The sequence below is a fragment of the Stegostoma tigrinum genome, chromosome 12 (assembly GCF_030684315.1).
Source record: "Stegostoma tigrinum isolate sSteTig4 chromosome 12, sSteTig4.hap1, whole genome shotgun sequence".
NCBI classification, from domain to species: domain Eukaryota; kingdom Metazoa; phylum Chordata; class Chondrichthyes; order Orectolobiformes; family Stegostomatidae; genus Stegostoma; species Stegostoma tigrinum.
The window spans coordinates 12640544-12657794 of record NC_081365.1 but is presented as its reverse complement, the minus strand read 5'-3'; the positions used below and the strand labels follow the sequence as shown (position 1 = coordinate 12657794).

At 43.7% G+C, this 17251-nt stretch overlaps 1 protein-coding gene across 1 annotated transcript in view; it reads right to left on the bottom strand.

Annotated features, from left to right (window-relative positions):
- jam2a (junctional adhesion molecule 2a) overlaps nucleotides 1–17251 on the bottom strand; it is a 93257-nt gene that overhangs the window by 53601 nt on the left and 22405 nt on the right. The window lies entirely within an intron of this gene.

The following is a 17251-nucleotide window of genomic DNA, read 5'->3' as shown; positions in this document are numbered from 1 at the left end:
GGGTAAGTGTCCTCCAAGGTGGTCTTCAAGACATATAACAATGCAGAGTCGCCAAGCAGAAACTGATAGCCAACATGGATACACATGAAAATGGCCTCTTCTGTGATCTTGGGTTCATGTTACGCCACACGTAACCTCAACACAGTTCTGTGTTTGTAAAATTTTCCCTACTGTTCTGTTTTGACACCATCACCTTGATAACCTGTTATGATAGAAAATAGAAGGTAGGAGCTGGAGGAAGCCATTCGGCCCTTTGAGCTTACTCTGCCATCCATCATGATCATGGCTGCTCATGCAACTCAATAGCCTAATCCTGCTTTCTCCCTATAACCTTTGATCCCATTCGCCCAAGTGCTATATCTGACCAGCTCTTGAATACTTTCAATGTTTTGGCATCAACTACTTCCTGTGGTAATAAATTCCACAGGCTCACCACTCTCTGGATGAAGAAATGTCTCCTCATCTCCGTCCTAAATTGTCTCCCCCAAATTCTCAGACTGTGACCACTGGTTCTGGATACACCTAGCAACGGGAACATCCTCACTAGGTCCCCTCTCATTCGTCTGAACTCCAGCGAAAACAATCCTAACCTAGTCAATCTCTCCTCATATGTCAGACCTGCCATCCCCAGAATCAGCCTGGAAAATCTCCGCTGCACTCCCTCGAGATCAAGCACATCCTTCCTCAGAAAAGGAGACCAAAACTGCGCACAATATTTTAGGTGTGGCCTCACTAAGGCCCTGTATAACTGCAATAACACATCCCTGCTCCTGTACTCAAAACCTCTTGCAATGAAGGCCAACATACCATTTGCCTTCTTTTCCACCTGCTGCACCTGCATGCTTACCTTCAATGACTGGTGCACAAGGACACCCAGGTCCTACTGCACACTTCCCTCTCCCAATTTACAGCCATTCAGGGAGTAATCTGCCTTTTTCTTTTTGCTTCCAAAGTGAATAACCACACATTTATCCAAATTATACTGCATCTGCCATTGATTTTCCCACTCACCCAACCGGTCGAAATCATGCTGAAGGATCTCTGCATCCTCGTCACAGTTCACCCTCCCACACAACTTGGTATTCTCTACCTTAATTAATTTTTACAAGTTTTGTATTACTTATTCTTTTGGTCAGACCTTGGCATGCAACGCTTATATTCCAGTCATTTGGTTTGTCTCCAGTACAACATTATTTTTAATTTTTTGCAATTAGCTCTCTGCCTCATTTAATCATCCCTTCATTTGTTATTCAGCTGTTGGCACTTTGCTCACACAGTCTGACACTTTGGTCACAAGCACAGACCAATTGTTTAGCCTGTCAACACTCCACACACACCATCTGTACAATCTTTTTATCTCGCTGCCTATAAATTCTGTACTGATGTGCTTTCCTTCACTTCACCTGACGAAGGGGCTACATTCCGAAAGCTTGAGATTTCAAATAAATCTGTTGGACTATAACCTGGTGTCAAATGACGTCTGACCTTGTGGTACCCGGTTCAACACTGGCACCTCCACACCGTGTTTCCCATGGCTAACCCACCCAACCTGCACATCCCGAGACACTGGTCAACTTAGTATGGCCAAACCACCTAACCTGCACATCTTTGGATTGTTGGGGGAAAATTGGAGCAGTCAGAAGAAACCCACACAAACATGGGGAGAATGCGCTAACTCCACACAGACAGTTGCCTGAAACTGGAATTGAACCCAGGTCCCTAGCTCTGTAACCAATGTGCCACCCCATAGCAAAATTCAACTCGATTGCTGCTTCCAGCCATTGCTGCAGCTGGTATCCTCTGTTAGGCTTAAGCAAGATTTCATTTCTGCAGGAACAACACTTTTATCACTTTACATCTGATGAACAGTTTCTCCTTTATTCATGTTATGTTTTTATTGGTTCTGGTAATGAAGCACCTCGCTCCCAATACCTCTAACAGCTCTGACAGGAATGACAGCTATGATGCTGATGCCTCTTGCTCTGGGAATATTGTCCCTCTGAAGCAGTGTGTTGCACAAATATATTAATAATGGCACATTGCTGCAAATCACACCAATTTGACTTGAAAATTTTATGAGCACTAAGAACATAGAACAATACAGCACAGTATAGGCCCTTCGGCCCATGATGTTGTGCCAACCTATTATCCTATTCTAAGATCAAGCTACCCTGCGTACCCTACATTATAATAGAATTGCTTAAATGTTCCTAATGCATCTGACTCCACTACCACTGCGTGCAGCACATTCCATACGTCCACCACTCCGTGTGTAAAAAAATCTACCTCTGACATCTCCCTCATACCTTCCACCAATCACCTTAAAATTATGCCCCCTCATGACAGTCATTTCTGTCCTGGGAAAAAGTCTCTGGCTATCCAATCTATCAATGTCTCTCATCATCTTTATACCCCTGTCGTCACCTCTCATCCTTCTTAGCTCCAATGAGAAAAGCCCTAGTTCCCTCAACTTTTCCTCATAAGCCCTGCCCTCCAGTCCAGGCAGCACTCCCATAAATCTCTTCTGCACCCGCTTTAAAGCTTCCACATCCTTCCTATAATGAGGCAACCAGATCTGAACACAATATCCCAAGTGTGGTCTAATCAGAGTTTTATAGAGCTGCAGCATAACTTCGCGACTCTTAAACTTAAACCCCCTGCCAATGAAAGCCAACACACCAAACACCTTCTTAGCAACCCTATCAACTTGGGTAGCAACTTTGAGGGATCTATGGACGTGGATCCCAAGATCCTTCTGTTCCTCCACATTGTCAAGAATACTGCCAATAACCCTGTATTCTGCATTCTGATTCAACCTTCCAAAATGAATCACTTTACACTTTTCTGGGTTGAATTCCATCTGCCACTTCTCTGCATCCTGTCAAGGTCCCATTGCAACCTACAACAGCCATCCACGCTGTCCACAACTCCACCAACCTTTGTGTCATCGGCAAACTTACTAAACCACCCTTCCACTTCCTCATCCAAGTCATTTATAAAGATCACAAAGGACAGAGATCCCAGAACAGATCCCCATGGAACACACACTGGTCACTGAGTTCCAGGCTGAATACTTTCCATCTACTACCAATCTCAGTCTTCTATTGGACACTCAATTCTGTAAGAACTAGGAGATGGAGTAGGCAATTCAGTCTCTTGAGCCTTCCACCATTTAATATGATCTCAGTCTCAATTTTAGTCGTAACTCCATTCTCCTGTCTACTCTCCACAGCCCTTCGACCTGTTATGAATCTCCAGAGAGTACAGGCCTAAACTGCTCAATCTCTCTTCATAAAATAAATCCCTCATCTGTGGGATCAATCCACAACCTCAAAAACATTCTGGAAAGAAATTCACCGTTTCTTTCTTCCTCTCCCACCAACTTAATTGGCAAAATTAAGAGAAATTACTGCAGAAGGAAAGTCATGTCTGTCAGATGGACTGGAATACTTTGAGGACAATAATGAGTGTTACAGTTGATCAGGGGTGCTAGTGGATGTGGTTTATTTTGACTTTCAGAAGGCTTTCAACAAAATCCAATTTAAGAGATGAATGTATAAAGCTAAAGGACTTGGGCTTGGGGGTCATGTATTGAGCATAAACTGGTTATCTTCAGGTTTGAGAGGCTTTTTACTGAAGATGAAGGACAGCTATTTCCATTCCAGAGGTCTGACGGCTTCTTCCTCAAACATTCACACCCAAAAGCTGATCAGTTTCCTTGGAACCAATCATAGTAGCCAACAGACAAGGAGCTTTTATCATTATTAACCAATCAGCTACTTATTGCTAGCCAAAGCTCCATTCATACACAGGACTGTGGCTTCAGTTTGTGTAACTAAAATGTGTTGGTTCAAGCAGTGGGGACCAGTGTAAACAACACTTACAGTGATGTCAGGTTATTTGCTTTTAAAAAATGCAGCAATCCTTTGACAATCCATGGTTTTTAAAACAAATTCTTTTCCCGTTTCAGAGCGATTAAAATTAAATAAAAGAGATGGTCTTTACTTTTTTAAAATTGATACATGGGATGAGGGCATTGCTAGTTAGGCTAGCATTTATTGTCCATCCCTAATTGCCCAGACAGCAGTTAAGAGTCAAACACATTGTTGTGGGTCTGGAGTCACATGTAGGCCAGACCAGGTAAGGATGGCAGTTTCCTTCCCAAAAGGACATTAGTGAACCAGATGGGTTTTTCCTGACAATCAACGATGGAATCAAGGGCAACATTAGATTCTTATTTCCAGATTTCTTCTTAATTCAAATTCCACCAACTGCCGTAGCGGGATTCAAACTTGGGTCCCCAGAATAATAAATGGATCTCTGTATTAACAGTCCAGCGATAATCCCACGAGGCCATCACCAGTGGTTAGAACTGATTTATTTAATAGCTTCTTGTTAAAATATCTGGTCTGTGCTTTGATTAACTTAAATTCATCAGGCAGGAATGTTGGGGATTTTGAGTAATTAGATTAAATCTTTAACTGTTGTGATGACACTAGGGGAGGACTTGAGAAACAACTAAATGGGCCATGACACTGAACATTTCCCATATCCCTCAATTCTCTGAAAGACGAAAATCTGTCTATCCCAGCTCAAAACGTGTTCCATGATGGAGCATCCACACTCTTTGGGGCTGACTCACAGCCCATTGAGTAAAGGCATTTCTCCAAATCTTAGTCCTAAACAACTGGCTTCTTAACTGAAAATTGTGTCCCCTGTGTCTTAGATTCCTCTGAGCAGTCTGTGTCTACCCTGTCAAGCCCCTTCAGTATCTGAATGGGATCACCTTTCATTCCATTACATGCCAGAGAATATAGGCCCAGTTTACTCAGCATCTCATTGGGGAGCTATCCCCCTGTCCAGCTTTCCTGTTCTCCAGCACAAATATTCCCCAGATGAGGAAGGGAGGATATCTTTGTAACAGCACCCTTCTTGACCTCTCAAATATATTGTAGCTACTAGAATACCTTTTAGTAGCTACAAGGTGTCCGAGAGGTCAAGAAGGGTTTTGAAGTCTAATCACTGGTGTAATATAGAAAACACAGCAACTAATTTTCTTACAGCAAGCTTCCACAACGTAATTATAATAAGTAGATCTGAAAACAAAAGTGCTGGCGATCACAGCGGGTCAGGCAGCATCCGTGGAAGGAAAGCAGGCTAACATTTCGTTATCAGAGCTGATAAGAGATCTGTTTTCCTACTGTTGTCCAAAATGTTAAAGATTCAACAGAACGCACACGGAAAACTCCAGTGCTCTACTTCAAAATGGGACCTTTAGCATCCACCCGAGAAGGTAGAAGGAGACTTGATTTATTGTCGCAAGTACAAGACTGCACCTTTGACAGCTCAGTACTCCTTTAATATTGCACGGAAATGTTGCTGGGGTCTGGAGATTGAAGTCACAGTTTTGTGACTCAGAGTCGAGTGTGCTACCAACTGAGCTACTCTCTGACAGAATTGCAACTGTGTGGAAGCAGGCCATTCAGTCCATACCAACCTTCCAAACAGCCTCTCACCCAGGCCCACCCCCCACAATATCCCTATAACCCTGCATTCCCCATGACCAATCACTCAACCTGCACATCTTCAGACTGTGGAGGGAAACCAGAACACCCAGAGGAAACCCATGCAGACATGGGGAGAATGTGCAAACTCCACACAGACAGTCGAACGGAATCCAACACAGGTCCCTGACATTCAGAGGAAGCAGTGCTAACCCTGGGTACATAGTGTAAACTGAAAAGGACTTTTCATCTTGGTGGAGGAATCAATGACGGGGGTTTGGGGGGGAGGGCACAGATTTGAAAAAAAGGGGAGAGATTTAGAGGAGATAGGAGTAAAACCTTTTTCATCCAGAGGCTGGTGGGAATCTGGAATTCATTGCCTGTGAAGGTGATAGGTGTGGAAGCCTCCATAAACCTTCAAGGACGATTTAGATGTGCACTTGTGATGCAAAGGCACACAACAGCATGGGCCAAGTGCTGGAAAGCGGGATTAGAATAGTTAGGGGCTGCTTTTGATTGACTCAGAGGCAATGGACCGAAGGGCCTTTCTCTGTGCTGCAGACCTCTCTCGCACTCTCTGACAGGCATTAAACTCGCATGTAGGGAAAGGGGAGAAAAAGCAGCTGAAAAAATTGTTGGAAAGGCAAAAGCAAACAAAACAGTGGATTGGGAGAGAAAATGCATAAAAACTTCAACAGCTCCTCTTTCCGCTGGCTGTCCCATCCCCCATCCTAGTCAATGCAAAGTAAAATCATACACAACTAATTCAATTCTCCTTATAAAGAGCAGTTCGATTCAATTGCTTCTTTGGCTGCCATTCAAGTGAATGTATTCCCAACAGCCAATGATTTATCATGCGAGGGGACTTCTGGACTTGTCTTACCAAATCCACTCCTGGAGTGAGCTTGTTCCACAATTATAAGAGTGTCAAAGCAACTGGTAATGAGACCACTGCAGTTGGCCTGTATTGAATTAAAATGTTCCACATCCACTGTAAGCACAAGGCAAGATAAGGGGAATGCAGCAGCACAGTTTAAAGTGGGTTTCGAAAAATGACTTGGTTAGAGCGTCAGATAAGAAACACATGGAAACAGGGTTTGAGTGCGCCAAGGATTTCACAATAACCTCACTGTGATTACTGCAAATCCCATTTCTAATCCTACAAATAGGCTGAAAAAGAATATATGATAAAGAAAGCTAGCTCTACAGCAATGGATGCTTGGAACAGAGTTTAAAACAGAGATTAGCAGGTTTTTGTTTTTCTAAGGGTATGGAGGAAACATAAACAGTGCAACAGGCTCAAGGGTTTGAACGTGTTACCTCTGTTGCTGGCTTCTTGTGATCATGGGAAGACAGCCACTTGTAAGCGTGAATAAAATCAAAGCTAGAAACTGTCTGGAGTGGAAGCCTGGATCCACTTAAAACAATCTTGAAGCCAGCCACATCAGCAGCTAAGAGACCGTGGCGGATCAACAAAAGCTAACTAGTGTTTTGCGACACTCCCTTCTGGATGGTACAGTTCTGCAGCATTGTCATGTTTCCATCTGTCTATCTGTACGTTTGTGTATTGTTCAAACTACTCATGTGACATTTTAGTTTGGTGTGCAGTACAGGCAGATCACACCACACAAAGTGCAGAGCGAGGAATGCAATGTTACAGCTGCAGAGAAGGTGCACAAAGTGTGAGGTCAGTATTAACTTTAAAATTTGAGAAGTCCATTCAGAAGTCGAATAACAGCAGGGAAGGAGATAACAAAGTGTGGGGCTGGATGAAAAAAGCTTTTTCTGATGAAGGGTCTAGGCCTGAAACGTCAGCTTTTGTGCTCCTGAGATCCTGCTTGGCCTGCTGTGTTCATCCAGCTCCACACTTTGTTATCTTGGATTCTCCAGCATCTGCAGTTCCCATTATCTCTGAACAGTGGGGAAGGAGCTGTTCTTGAACCTGTTGATACCTTTGCATCTTCTGCATGACAGAAGAGGTTTGAAGAGATTATAACCAGGGTGGGAGGGGTCTTTGAATATGTTGGCTGCTTTTCCGAGGCAGCGGGAAGTATAGATGGAGTCAATGGATGGAAGGTTGGCTTGTGTAATAGACTGGGCTGTGTTCACAACTCTCTGTTGTTGAGTCACAGCATGCCAGACTGGACAGGGGCTGCGTGTTTCCTTAATTAAAGGGCCTCAATGAACCAACAGTGCCTTTACTCCAACTACCCTAATGACTTTTACGATCTCAATTTCTGAACTTTCAACTTGCAAGGATTATGAACTCACTTTCTTTCAATAACTAGTTTAATAAAATAACCACTACACTCCTTCAGTACTATCACAGTTAAGATAAATCTATATGTTTTTAGTCTGTGAATCAGATATCAATAGATTAGTGTAGATACACATTTTTGGTGGCAAGAAGCAAAGAGGTTTGATTAACTCGTGCAGACTGCTGCGTGCAGTGAGTGAGTGTCCCACAGACAGTTATGTTGTGGCTACATCCGCTTTCTTGGTGTTGATAAATCACTCACATTTAAAGATTAACAGAACATGCATTTCAGCATCTTGCATGACCCCATGTGCCTTACAGCCAATGATACACAATAAAAAAGCATAAACACTTCTTTTGAAAATTAGGAAGGTGGCAACCAATTTGCACACAGCAATTGCAAAACAGCAAAGTGACCAGAAAGTTTCTTTTGTTGGTGTCAATAAACATTGGTTGGTTGTAATTCAGGGATTCTGTTGTATTATTATTCATTTGTGCAATGTGGGGAATCACTAGCTGGCCAGCATTTATTTCCAGTATAATAAAATGTGAGGCTGGACGAACACAGCAGGCCAAGCAGCATCTCAGGAGCACAAAAGCTGACGTTTCGGGCCTAGACCCTTCATCAGAGAGGGTCTAGGCCCGAAACGTCAGCTTTTGTGCTCCTGAGATGCTGCTTGGCCTGCTGTGTTCGTCCAGCCTCACATTTTATTATCTTGGAATCTCCAGCATCTGCAGTTCCCATCATCTCTGATACTATTTATTTCCAGTACCCAGTTGCCTTTGAGAAGGTGGTGGTGAGCTGTCTTTTTAAACAGCTGCAGTCTATCGACAGTGGGTTGACCCACAATGCCATTAGGGAGCGAATTCTAGCATTTTGACCCAATGGCAGTGAGGGAATGGTGAAATATTTCCAAGTCAGGATGATGAGTAACTTGAAGGGGAATTTGAAGATGTTGGTATTTCCGTATGTCTGCTGCCCTTGTCCTTCTAGATGAAAGCTGCCGTGAGTTTGGAAGGTGCTGTTTGAGGGTCTATTGTGAGTTTCTGCAGTGCATCTTGTATACTGTACACACTGCTGCTACTGAGCGTGGGTGGTGGGGGGACTGGGTGTTCTGGATGTAGTGCCAATCAAGTGGGCTGCCTTGACCTGGATGGTGTTAAGTTTCTTAAGTGTTGTTGAGGCTGCACTCATCCAAACAAGTGGGGAGTATTCCATCACACTCCTGACTTGTGCCTTGTAGATGGTGGACTGGGCTTTGAGGAGTCAGGAGCTGAGCTCCTCGCTGCAGTATTCCCAACTTCTGACTTGCTCTTGTAGCCTCAGTGTTAATGTGGTGAGCCCAGTTGAGTTTCTGGTCAATGGTAAACTGCAGGATGTTGACAGTGAGCGATTCAGTGATAGTAACAACATTGAATGTCAAGGGGCAGTGGTTAGATTGTCACTTATTGGTGATGGTTATAGCCTGGTATTTGTGTGGCACAAATGTTACTTGCCACCTGTCAGCCCAAGCCTGGATATTGTCCAGATACTGTTGCTTTTGATCATGGACGGCTTCAGTATCTGAAGAGTCACGAATGGTGCTGAACATTGGCAAACATCCCACTTCTGAAGTTATGATGGAGGGAAGGTCATTGATGATGCAGCTGAAGATGGTTGGGCCTGCAGAGAGGTCCTGGAGCTGAGATGACTGACCTAGTCATCTCAACTGCAACCAACTTCCTACATGTCAGGTATGACTCCAACCCATTGGAGAGTTTACCCCCTGATACCCACTGATTTCAGTTTTGCCACAACTCCTTGATGCCACACTTGGGGCTGTCACTCTCAGCTCACCTCTGGAATTCAGCTCTTTTTTCCATGTTTGGATCAAGGCTGCAAGGAGATCAGGAGCTGAGTGACCCTGGCGGAACCCAAACTGGGTGTCACTGAGCAGGTTATTGCTGAGCGGGTGCTGTTTCATAGCACTGTTGATGACACCTTCCATCACTTTCCTGATGATTGAGAGTAGACTGATGGGGTGATATTTGACTGAGTTAGATTTGTCCTGCTTTGTGTGTACAGGACATACCTGGGTGATGGTCCACATTGACGGCTCGATGTCAGTTTTGTAACTGTACTGAAACAGCTTGGCTACGGGAGCGGCAAGTTCTGGAGCACGAGTCTTTGGTACTTTTGCCGGAATGTTGTCAGGGTCCATAGCCTTTGTAGTATCCAGTGTCTCCAACTGTTTCTTGATATTACGTGGAGTGAATCGAATTGGGTGAAGATTGGTATATGTAATGCTGGGGACCACTGGAGGAGGCCGAGATGGATCACCCACATGACAATTCTAGCTGAACACTGCTGCAAAAGCTTCAGCCTTATCTTTTGCACTGACATGCTGGGCTCTTCCATCATTGAGGATGGGGATATTTGTGGAGCCTCCTCCTCCAGTAAGATGTTTAATTGCCCACAATCATTCACGACTGGATGTGGCAGGACTACTGAGCTTAGAACTCATCCCCGCTGGTTGTGGCATCACTTAGCTCTGTCTATCACTTGCTGGTTGACATGCAAATAGTCCTGTTTGGTAGTTTCATCAGGTTGATATGTCATTTTCGGCATGCCTGATGCTGCTCCTGGCATGCCCTTCTTCATTCTCCATTGAATCAGGGTTGATCCCCCAGCTTGGTGGTAATGGTTGAGTGAGGAATTTTTCAGGCCATGAGGTCACAGATTGTGCTGAAGTACAATTCTGCTGCTGTTGACGGCCCACAGCGCCTCATAGCAACTCAAGACTTTGTATCCATATCTGTGCGAAGTCAGTCCCATTTAGTGTGGTGATAGTGACACACAACATGATGGAGGTTGTTCTCAACGTGAAGGCGGGATTTCGTCTCCACAAGGACTGTGCGATGATCGCTCTTATCATTACTTTCATGGACAAATGCATCTGCAGTTGGCAGATTGGTAAGGGCAAGGTCAAGTATATTTTTCCCTCCTGTCAGTTCCTTCACCACCTGCCACAGAATCAGTCTAGCAGGACATATACAGGGATGGTGATGGTGGCGTCTGGGACATTTCTATAAGATATGATCCATGAGTATGACAGAATGTTATGTGGTTTCTTGACTAGTCTGTGAGACACCTCTCCCAATTTTGGCACTAATTCCCAGATGTTAGTGAGGAGGACTTTGCAGGGTCATTAGGAATGTTTCTGCCGTTGTCTTTTCTGGTGCCTAGGCTGCTGCCAGGTGGCCTGTGAAGTTTCATTTCTTTGAGACTTTGTGGTGATTGGTACAACAGAGAGGCTTACCAGACCACTTCAGAGAGCAATTGAGCATCAACCACATTGTTTTGGGTCTGGAGTCATGTGTAGGCCAGACTAGGTGAGGATGGCAGATTCCTTCTCTAAAGGACATTAGTGAGCCATATGGGTTTTTTCCCTCAACAATTGACCATGATTTCATGGTCATCAGTAGATTCTTAATTTCAGATTTTTTATTCTATTAAATTCAAATTCCACCATTTGCCTTTGCGGGATTTGAACCCAGATTCCCCAGAACATTAGCTGAGTTTCTGGATTAATAGCCTAGCGATAATACCATTCGGCCATCACCTACCCCCTGTATAAACAGAGTGGCTATAAGAGAAAGCCAGAGGCTGGGAACTCTGTGGCAATTAACTCACATCCTGGCTCCCCAAAGCCTGTCCATTATCATCAAGGCACAAGTCAGGAATGTGATGGAATAATCCCCACTTGCCTGGATGAGTGCAGCTCCAACAACATTCCAGAAGCTCGACACCATCCAAGACCAAGCAATCCACCTGACTGACACCCCATCTAACAATTACAACATTCACTCTCTGCCACCACTGACTCGTTTATAGCATTGTGAAACAATTATAAGACTCACTGCAGAAATTCAGCAAGGGTCCATCAACAGCACTTTCAAACCTGTAACCTCCACAACCTAAGGAGAGAAGAACAGCATATACTAAAGAAGATTTTGCTAGAAAAGCTCAGCAGGTCTGGCAGCATCTGTGGAGAGAAGTCAGAGTTAACGTTTCAGGTTGAGTGAACCTTCTTCAGTTCTGAGAAATGATACTTGTGTCCTACTAAATTAAGACCACTGGGCCTGAAACGGATTTCTCCTCAGATGCTGCCAGACCTGCTGAGCTTTTCCAGCAACTTCCGTTTTTGTTTCTGATTCACAGTTCTTTCGGGTTTTGAGAACAGCAGATGCTTTGGAACATCCCAACATGAAAGGATATGACTTGGAGGAAAACTATCTTGGAAATATAGTGCCTTTCCTTCAGCATCACTGGAAAAAAAATCCTGGAAATCTGCAGTGCAGTGTCCCCACACTCCAAAGACTGTTGTAATTCAAGTTCCATGCTCACTACTACCTTCTCAAGGGTAAAGAGGAATGAGCAACAAATGCTAGCCTCGTAAGTGATGGCCACATCCATGAATATACAAAAAAAAATCAATGACGCAAAAAAAAAATCAAATGGAATTCTTGGGTTCGTATCTCAAAAACAGAAACAGGAAAATGATAATTGTATCAATTTTTGGACCTTGACAATTTCCTGCAATAATGTGACTGATGCACAAACCACATCTTATCGAGCTTGTTGCTAATTGCAATGAATACAAAACATCAGAACGCTGAAACTGTACAGTCCTCTCGTGGAGGCAAAAAAGTGGCTTCAAATGATTTTGATTTAAATTTTGTCGTCATGTGTATTTTACAGTAAGAATACAATAAAATGCAGTGAAAAGCTTTCATTTGTCGCCATAAAATGGTGCCATTTTGAACAATTTAAGAATAAGGAAAAAAACGTAAATGGCAGTGTTGAATTCTGAACATTGGAGAACCGGAAGTATATCTGATCAGAGGTGACTTAGAGGATCAACAATGAACCCATGAACCACATTTTGATCAAGTAAGTGTCAAAAATATGATTAAATACTCACCATTTTGCACAGTGCAATATTAGTAAGATCCCAGCTGAAATACTTAAACTACATTCAAGCCTTTCAAGATTAAACTCAGCACTTAGTCAGTAACAATCTAAGTATGTACTGTCCAAGTTATTAACAGAGTGATCACAGACATGTTAATAGCCACAGTTCCAGAAGTTTCCACCACGTTATGCTGTGGTGGACTGCATAGTTGATAAAATTAGAGGCAACACTTAGAGGAGTTGGGGAAACCAATTGTAAAAAATTCTGTCCCTTCAACCAAGTGGAAGGGATAGAATGTGGGGAGTTGCTTCGACAGCTTTGCTTCTGCCTTGCGTATGCTGATGGTAAGCTCAATAGGCACCCCCCCCGACCCCGCCCCCGAACAGCAGCAGATCCAAGAATGAAGCTGGCAGCAATTGGGGAAGTGAATTATGATGGTTGTCGGGGGAGCTAGTGTTGCCTTTTGCCTTGGGCCAGGCTTTTCTCGATAAAGTTGCCTGCTGGGTTCACAGGGTGAATGAGAGGGGGGTTGGGGAGGGGAGTAGGAAGGAAAAACAGCTGCTGGTGAGAGAATAGGATAGGAACAAGAGGCCGGAAGAGAGGAGGGGGAAAGGATCGGAGTTCAAGGGAAGGAGGGGGTAAATATGCTGCAAGAGGGGGATAGGGAGGAGGAGGCTGGTGGAGAACAATAGGGTGGCTGCAAAGGAGAGAGAACAGTGTTCTATAGCTAACTGGCAATTGGGAAAACTTGGAAAGCTGACCTAATGAATTGCTTCTGAATGACAGTGGGAGGTCGAGTCTAAGAATGCTTGAGTTCAGGAGCTACTTTTGTGGGGAAAAGTGTAGTCGATGCTATCATAATTAAATTTACATCTGCAACTGATAGCTGAAGTGAAAAGAGTGGGACCTGCTTGGTTAACATGTCCCATTTTGTGCATTTGAAATATATTCCATGAAAATAGGGAATGGCTTTTTGCGTATGGCAGTATTTGATTTATTTTCATGGAATAGAATCAGAATCCCTACGGTGTGGAATTAAGCCATTTAGCATGACAGGTCCACACTGCCCCTCCAAAGAGCATCCCACCCAGTCCCTTTCCCCTAACTGTGCATTTCCCATATCTAACACACCTAACCTAAACATCGCAATGGGCAATTTAGCATGCCCATCCACTTACCCTACACATCTTTAGACTGTGGGAGGAAACCAGAGCACCCAGAGGAAACCCACGCAGACACGGAGAGAATATGCAAACTCCACACAGACAGTCGCCCGAGGATTGAATCAAACCCAGATCCCTGCTGCTATGAGGCTGCAGTGCTAACCACTGAGCCACTATGTTGTTCTCTGGAAAAAGGAATGAAGTTATATCTGTTGTCTTGTGCTTGTGTGAATAATGTGGTGTATTGGGACTCAATGTGTTTCTTGTGTGTGGTTTTAATGCATGATTGACAATTTTAAGGCATTGGTGAATGTTTCTAATTTTGCTTGAAAGTCCAATATGTTAACACATCAACTAATGTACAAAATATGAGCAGAAGGAGACCATTTGGCTTCGAGTCTACTTTGTCACTCAATAAAGTATTGAATAACGTACTAATGTTTCCAATTTCACACTCCCACCTAACCCCATTTACCTCAGATTCCCCTGCCTCATGAGAACCAATCAATTTCTGTCTTGAAAATGTTCAATGGCCCTCCTCCACCACTTTCCGAGGCAAGGTTCCAAAGTTATACAACAAATATTCCCCTCAACTGTGTCTTAAAATGCCAACCTCTAATTTTAAATCAATGGTCTCTAGTTCTGGGATGACCCACAGAAAGAAACATCCACTCTGCATCCACCTTGCCAGGGTTATTCAGGATCTTGTACATTTCAATCCAGTTTACCACTCACTCTGCTGAACTGCAGCCTGTCTAACCTATCCTCTAAAGAAGGCTCACTCATTCCAGATATCAATCTGGTAAATCTTCTCTGAACTGCCTCTAACGCAGTTACAGCATTCCTGAAATACGGAGATTGAAACTGCACATATGATTTGAGGTCATTGTTCTCACCAATGCCCTACGTAACTGAGGCATAATAATGCCCTTAGTTTTATGGCGACTTTCTTGTGATGTAAAGGTGGTACCCCATCTGCCCCCTTGATTGTGTGGGGGTCAAAGGGTTAAGTCTTACCTTGAATTGGCTTCATTCATAATTCTAGCGGATTGTGAAGGGCAGTCTGGTACCTTGTCATAGCTCACTGGTTCAGTGGTGACTAGGCTCAAGGTGTGGGGAGGTGACTTCCATTTCAAAAGGCAGGCTGCCACCAGGTTGGGTGCTGCAACGACCACAGGTCTCACATTTATTAATGCTGCACACAGAGCAGCATATGTTTCACTGCTTGTTTCACTTCAGTTTTCACTGAAGTCAGCCATGGGATTCCTGAAAAAGGCACCAAGTCTCTAATCAGATTCATGGGCCTCAGAATGGGCATCAGAAATGAATGATTGAGTGATTAATTTATTGTCACGTGTACCGAAATACAGTGAAAAGCTTTGTTTGAATGACCGTCAACCTCTGCTCGCTAGATCCCCCATTAAGTCTCCATTTCAAAGTTCTGAAAATCCAATTTGAGATCCCTCCATGAACTCATCTATTGCTATCTCTAATCTCCCTCAGTCTCATCTAATTCTGGCCTCTTAACCACAGCCGATTTTAATCACTTCCATATAGGTGGTCCCAAGCTCAGGGATGCTGTCTCTCAGGATTCTCCGCTTCTCTCTCCTCCCGCAAGACCCTCCTCGAGTTTGACCAAGCTTTTAGTCACCTCACCTCAAATCATCTTGTGTGCTGCAGTGCCAATTGCATCTGATAAAAATCCTGTGAAACATTTTGGACTGTATTATTATTTTAGTGCCAATGTAAATACAAGTTGTTGTTGATAAAGGCTTCCTGTTCCAAATAGATGGATCCTGACTACGATTTTGATACAGTATAAAGGAGTGACAATGTAATGCAGGATAAGGATGATGTTCTTCTCTTAGAGGACTGAGAATCTTTGCAAACCCTGCCACTGTGGAGGCTGAGAGATATAGATTCTTGATCAGTGAGGAAGGGTTACAGGGAAAAGGCATGAAAGTGGATGTGGGCTGCATTGGATCAGCCATGATACTATTGAACAGTACAGCAGGCTTGAGGGGCCAATGACCTAATCTTGCTCCTATTTCTTGTGGTCTTCTTGCTACAGTTTTATCAAAATGAAGTTGGATTGCTTCCTGTTTTCGGGTAAGCGAAGGACAAAATCTGAAAATCTTTACACAAAAACCTTGCACGAGTTTCCTCCACACCAAAACATTCTTGCTGCTTGTTATACTTAAGAGCGGGGAAATGGAAGGGGCAGGGGTGCAGGAAGGGGAAGCAATATTGAATTCTGTGCCTTCACTCGAAGCACTTCAAGGAGATCTGTGTGGAATTTTTTTTTGAAGAAAAAGTCCAAAGTCTTAGGCAACTGAAAAGAAACAAAGAACAAAAAGAACTGAACTCATGCCATTTTCCCTCAGCAGGCAATTATACAATTCCTCAAGGCTTTGTTGTGCTTTCAAGCTGTGTGTTCAGAAAGTAAAACTAGCTTGTGAAGAGGCTGAGAAACTGCATGAATATTCTTGGATGACGGCGTTCGCTGCAATAGAGAAACGCATCAGCCCGCGCAGACCCTTCACTTGCTGCCCACAATACAAGGTTTGAAGAACTGTCGTCCTACCACATATAGTCACAGGGTCTGCTGGGGCCTTGTTCCTGCTGTCTCTGGAGAATCAGAAGCAAAGACTTTTTAAAAAAGCAGCTAAAGTTGAGAACAAACTTATCCTGAAGGGTAAGACAAGTCACAGAAGTCTTACAGGTCTGAAGGAGGCCATTCAGCCCCTTGTGCCTGAAGCAGCTTATTAAATGAGTACCATTATGTGGTGCCAATCTCCTGTGTTTTCCCCAAACCCTTGGGCATCAGTTTTATCCAAATAAACACTCAAACCCCTCTTGAATGCCTCAATTGAACTTGCCTCCACCACATTTCCAGGCAGTGCATTCCATATCCTAATTACTCACTCTTGCTTCTTTTGCACATAGAGATGTACAGCATGGAAACAAACCCTTCAGACTCACTCGTCCAGACCCACCAGATATCCTAAATTAATCTGGTTCCATTTTCCAGCATTTGGCCCATTTCCCTCTGTACTGTTCCTATTCATTTATCCATCCAGATGCCTTTTAAATGCTGTAATTGTACCAGCCTCCATCACTTCCTCTAGCAGCTCATTCCATATTGGCTCCACCCTCTGTGTGAAAAGATTGTCCCTCAGGTCCCTTTTAAATCTTTTCCGTCTCACCTTAAACCTATGCCCTCTAGTTTTAGACTCCCCTTGACTGGGGAAAAGACTTGACTGTTTACCCTGTCCATGTCCCTCATGATTTTATAAACTTATATAAAGTCACCCCTCAGCATCTGATGCACCAGGGAACATAGCCCCGACCTATTCATCCTCTCTTCTAATC